This window comes from Rhinolophus sinicus, chromosome 12, assembly GCF_057876585.1.
Source record: "Rhinolophus sinicus isolate RSI-liver-muscle chromosome 12, RSI-T2T, whole genome shotgun sequence".
Classification (NCBI taxonomy): Eukaryota; Metazoa; Chordata; class Mammalia; order Chiroptera; family Rhinolophidae; genus Rhinolophus; species Rhinolophus sinicus.
In genome coordinates, this window is record NC_142512.1 from 50,049,794 (window position 1) to 50,056,234 (window position 6,441).

Consider the following 6,441-nt stretch of genomic DNA (forward strand, 5'->3'; position numbering starts at 1 on the left):
TAGATTTTCACAGGAAGAAAGAAATCTACCATTTGTTAAAAAACAAAACAAAACCCTACTATTTGCTGCGTTGTATGTTTTATAGGTTCAATTTCATGACATCTTATGTTTAACCACCTGGTGAAATAGACATCATCTTAGTTTTAAAAAGAAGAAAACAGGCACAGAAAGGTCTAGCATCTCTCTCAAGATCATAAAGCAACACATTTGTGTGTGAGATAATAAGTCACAGAAGATTTTGAACACAAGGTTGCTTGACTCAAAGATCAGTGCTTTTTCCATTATATTACATTTACTCTCCAGGTGAACCTGCTCACAGTTTAACTTGACATCTGGCCTTATCGGTAACTTCCACTGGGCATCCTGGTTTAGTGCTCTCCGCACGTCTCACTTCGCTGACACCACGTGCGTCCAGAATGAGCCTTTTGCCTTGATATCTACTCCTTATGCTAATCAGACGCTCAGCTCGGAAGCACTCCTGTCTCCGTAGCTACACTCCAAGTCTTCTGCTGACCGCCTGCTCCATGTGACTGAAGACATGCTTGGACATCACACAACATCTTAACTTAGAAAACAATAATAAATATTTCTGTAATATACTCAAATATTTGCAAATTAAAGAACATACTTCTAAATAATTCATGAAGAAAAAAATCACAGGATATAAATATTTCTCATTGAATAAACATGAAAATAAAACATCAAAATCTGTAAGATGCAGCTAAAGGAGTGCTTAGAATGAAATATGTAGTTTTAAGTGCTTGTATTAAAAAAGAAGAAAAGACAGAATCAATGATACAAGCTTCCTCCTTAAAAGTAGAGAAAGAAGGAGGAGGAGGAAGAAGAAGAGAGCAAATTAAATCCAACATGAGAAAGGAAACAATTCTGTAATACATCATCTATATATCACACTGTGTGTTCACCACCCAGAGTTTTACACCTGAAACCTATGTAACCTTACTAACAATTGTTACCCCAATAAGCTTTAATTAAAAAAAGAAAGAAAAGAAATAAAGAAGATGACAATAGAAAGCAATTAAAGAGAAAATGCAGAAATAATAAAGAAAAATCACTAAGCTGTCACTAGTTATTTTTTAAAAAATGACTAAAAGTGGTTAAGCCTCTACCTGGACTCATCATGAAAAAATTAACAAAATGAGGAATAAAGGGGGAAATCACTATACAGAAATTAAAAGATAATAAGGGAGATGTTGTGAATAAGTATGCTAACACATTTGAAAACTTAGATGTAACGGACAAGTACTTTGAAAAACAAATTAGCCAAAACTGACATAAGAAGAAACAGACCACCTAAATAGCCGTCTCTAGTAAGTGAACTGAATTTGCAATTAAATATCTTTCCAAAAAGAAATTTCAGACTCATATGGCTTTACTGGTGACTTCTATCAAAGATTAAAGGAAGAAATAAAATTAATTCTATGCAAAATATTTCAGAAAGGAAATAAACAACATTTTCCAATACATTATATAAAGCAGGTATTTCACTGATTAAAAAAAAAAAAAACATAAAAGAATATTGCAAAAAAGAAAACTGTAGATCGATATTCCTCACAAACATAGAAGTAAAAGTTCCAAACAAAACTCCAACACATTGAATTCAAAAATATATAAACCTGATGGTGCGTCATCCACAAATGAGTTTTATCTCAATAATGTAATTGGTTTATCTTTCAAAAATCGATTGATGTAATTCACCATGTTAACAGAATAAAAGAGAAAAAAGATATGACCTTCTCAATAGATGCAGAAGATAAATTTGGCTAAATTAAATTTCCATTTGTGATATTCTCAGTAAAATAGGAATAAATGGAAACTTCTTCAACTTTATAAGGGTATTTACGGAAAAAAAATGCACCTAATATCAAACTTAATGGTAAAAGACTGAATGTTTTCTACCTGAATAAAGGAACAATGCAAAGGCGTCAGTCCTGAGCACTTATACTCAACACTGTACTGGAATTCCTAGCCAATGTAATAAGACAAGGCCAGGAAAATGGCACACAGATTAGACGGGAAGAAGTAGCCCTCTTTACCCATTGATGGCATGATCATATACACAGAACTTCCAGAGAAAATCTACAACAGAGCTGTAAGAACTTGAATAGTGAATTTATCAGGGTCACAACATGTAAGGTTAATAAAAGATTCCTACAAGGGCTATAGTTTCTACAATGGATTTCAAAGAACCATTGGAAAATAAACTTAGAAATTACAAAACTGGATGAACATTTCATACAACTATTTTTCACATATTTCATATGGTCTTATGGGGGAGAATCAAGAGATCCAGATAAATGCAAATTTGGAGAGACATCCTCTCTTGAGGGCAACTGTGCCTGCTCCACAATAAGTATCATTTGAAAACCCACAATATAGGCTTGACTCTTATAGCGAAGTTGAAAACGAGATATAATGACAGGCCCATGTTACTACCAATTAGGAAAGGTAATATCATTTTCAAGTTATTGAAACTGAATTCTAGCACATGAGACATTAACTGCCAATCAGGAGAAAGAGATGCCATATATGTTAAGAAGTTCTGGAGAAAAGAATAATAATATGAGCTCTGCATCTGTTATGCTTAGGGATCTAACATCATTTCAGCACCTGTAATTTGTCATTATTATGAAGCCATGAAATGAAAAGGTGAGCCAAACGGTATGTGCTTTCCAGTGGTAAGTTTATGTTGGAATGAGATACTGGGCCACCAGAGCCGCTAAAATATTTTTTAATGAATTCATAAAGAAAATCCAGACACTCAAAAATAACAAGGCCTACAACAGTGCATTTCAACAGAGTTTGCTAAAGCGGAATCAATATTTTTCCTCAAGACTTACTTCCTCTGACTCTTGCAATTACAGACATTGGAAAGTGAAGAGGTCATTAGTTTCATCTTAACCGTTAATGAGTCAAAGGCAGATGTTTCTAATGTAAGGCCTGGATTTCTGATAGAGCTGCTGCTCAAACAGACATCTTCACCTCATAGGCGCCCCAGCATGTAGCAGCTGAAATTACGTTCCATATGTTCCCTAAGTAAATAAAATGACAAACATGTACATAAACTTTATCACCAAGTTAAGAATTATCACAGCTCTGAATAAATTATAAAAATCATATAAAATTAGCACAACTTCTAAGTTTTATGTTCCGTTAAACTTCACATAACCATGGTGAATGATTGTCTGAGAAATGCTAGGTAATAGTTACTGCTACTCCGTCTACTAATAGGCAACACTTTACTCTTACTAAGGACTTACTCTGCATACATATCATGCTATAACGCATTCAGTCTTCCTAACAGCTTCATGGAGAATGTGTTGTTGTTGCTGCCATTATTATTAATTATTATTATTATTATTCCCCATTTTGGAGGCAAGTGAATCAAGGTCCAGAGAGTTTAAATTGTTGTGAAGCTCATTTAGCTAGTAAACGGCATGGCTGGGTTTCATAAACACCTTAGTCAGAGTTGAGATTTGCAAGTAAGTGCATCATACTCAGAAGACTAAGCTCTTAAACACTATGATATTTTGTATCACGGGGAAAAAAGGAAAAAAAAATATCTAAAAATGCTAAGCTTTTCCCCTACCCCCGAAAGCTTTGTGCACAAAAACAAAAGTATAAAAAGGCACTGTGACAATTTGGGATTAATAAGAAGTAAGCCTCTATAGCAATTAGAATCTGCTTGCACAAGAGCCAAATGCTAAGACATGCACCCGTTATGCAATTCCACTGAAATAGTCACATGGAAAGTAATTAGAATGGACCAAGCCTATGAAAGTCCATCTGAAAGGATTTTGAGGTATGAAGCTCAGAGGTTCACACACACACACACACACACACCTCCCTTTTCTTTTTTTTTTGCAATTCCTTGAGTTAGTATGCCATAATTTTAAATAACCAACACTTTCTACATTATGGGTTTCCAGTCAAGTAATTTTTTAAAATGCCCTAAGAAAGAGCCTTGGAGAAGTGAAAAACAAATATCTCCTAAACACATTTAGCAGGAGGGAAGGTGACTGTCGTGGGGGAAAGAGTATTGGGGTGAGTATGTGGAAAGAAACCTGGCTAACAGCTAACTGCCTTAAAGGCTAATGATTCATGTAGAATTACAGAGACAAAGCTGAAAGGATCCCTGAGGATGTCTGAATCCCTCCCTCCCACCCCCACAATACCAGGGAGCCTTAATCCAAACAATTCTAGATAAATGGGTCTCTTCTTTGTTTTAAGGAAATCTCCAGGGTCTCAGATTTCAAAATTGCCCTCACTCACACATTCCATATATTTTCCCCGACTTTCATAAATCTCTCTTTTTATTAAGTAAGTCTAACTTTCCCATATGAGTACTGGGTTTGGAGGAGAAATATTATACAAGCCTTCTCTATTTCCCCACGTTTCAACACAACCATAGGAAAATACTTGTGATCTTGCTGTGTCTATAGGTCAAGGGATTCCCTGTCCACCATCATTACTTCCACATAATCAACTCTCAAACCAAAACTCTCACAGACATAGACATACACTGAGGCCTTCCTTGATGAGCTTCCCCCTAACATAAATTCTGGAACCATTTTATCAAAATCAACCCTACTGCTTCCAAAGGGTGATCTTTGCAACACAGAGCACATTTCCATATTCATGTGTGGTACTTACGACATACACGTATAGCTCTTGCAGAGTTCCTATTTCCATTCTCAGCTTCACCACTCTACCAGAAACCCAGGCTCCAAACATACTCGCTGTCTCTCTGTCTCCCCATGTAGTCATATTAACGGTCTGCAGATCCCCGCCCCCCTTACAGTATCTATTGAATGGATCCCTTCCTTCTCATTCCTGCCACATGTATTTGAAAGAAAGTTGATTTGGGATTTGAAGCATGCCAAGTCAGCAGAGTCAGCACAACTTGTCTGAAAGTACTGGGAAATAGGAGATTCAGAAGGGGCAGCTATGCCCATTCCTGCTCCTCCGTGTATAGCCTTCATTCTGTTTAGGACACTGCTGGGCCTTCAAGAGAACTTTCTGTGATGACGGACGTGTTTTGTATCTACATTGTACACTATGGTAGTCACCAGCCACACGTGGCTACTGAGGACTTGAAATGTAGCTGGCTAATAAATAAATTAACCTTATTATTTTTTTGCAGTTTTATAACTTATTCAATAATCAGCAGTTAGTTCTCATCCATATTGTTTGTAGATTTTTGAAAGTGGCCACAGGTAGGTCGGTAACCAATGTATAGAGCTTGTTTGGTGAATCTTCATCCTCATTACGTTTTCTGGACAACCGCACCTGGATACAGTATGGGACAGTCCTTATTCCTTTGGCCCGGGAGAGCTTTGTTGAGTCTGGTATCGATACACACACATCTGGAGTTTCCATCTCCTTCACGGCAAATTTCCGGATCTCGCTGAGTGTCTGAGGGACACGCTTCTTGAAACCCACTCCGTGGGTGCGCTTGTGAATGTTGATGGTGAATTCTCTGGTCCCTACTTCATTGATGGAAGAACAGCCCTTCTTCTCGTCGTCCTTCTTTGCTGGAGCCATTCTTTGGGGCCCCAGTTAGAAAGGCTAAATTACCCTTATTTAATTGGAATTAGTTTAAATTTAAATAGCTCCATGTGGTTAGGGGCTACCATATTGAACATCACAGGTTTAGAGAATCATTGCCCATGCATCATCCCAACTTTGGCATTTCACATGAACTCATCTCCTCCATTTTGTATTTTGCATTCATTTATTTACTGAATAAATATTGATTGAATTCCTACTCTCCTTTGTTTATTATTGTACTCCCTTCATTAAGCACAAGCAAGGTCCTTCCCCTCGTGAAGTTTATGTTTCAGTTAAGTCCCATTCATCACCAAATCCTCATTATAGTCCCAACTGAAACTTTATTTAACTTTTCCCCACCTCAGCTCTGTTGTTTTCAATATAGTCTGAAGATCATTAAATTCACCCAACAGGGTGAAATAATCTAAACATTTCGTTTTGGTTTTTGCTGTTGCTATTTGGTTTTGATACTGCAGAAAGGAAATAAAAGTTGCTTTACAACTAGTTGTTTTGGTGGCATGTTAGACACTCTGAAATTAAATATTAGGATAATTGGTTTAGCACCTAGAAGTTATGAAATGTTCAAGGAATAATTTCATATGATGCCCCCTATTTTTTTTTCCCATTGCCGAAGATCTGCTGACAATAAATGTTGGTTGAAATACACAGCAAATTTTGAGTCAGGCATCTTACTGTTCATGCTGATATGTCTATATATTGTTTACCTATGTCTATATTTATGTATGTCTATGTAGTGCCATAATCTATGTCAGTACAAGTATTTCTACCAAGACTTTTTAAAAATCATCTTACAGAAACGGAAAAACAAATTGAAGTGGCCCAACTATTCAAATACTCAGTGAAACTGTCCAT

The 6,441-nt window shown here is 36.5% G+C and overlaps 1 pseudogene; it reads right to left on the reverse strand.

The window, feature by feature from the left end:
- Nucleotides 1-5,181: 5,181 nt before the first annotated feature.
- LOC109451869 (large ribosomal subunit protein eL31 pseudogene) lies at nucleotides 5,182-5,562 on the reverse strand (annotated as a pseudogene).
- Between the last annotated feature and the right edge of the window lie 879 nt (nucleotides 5,563-6,441).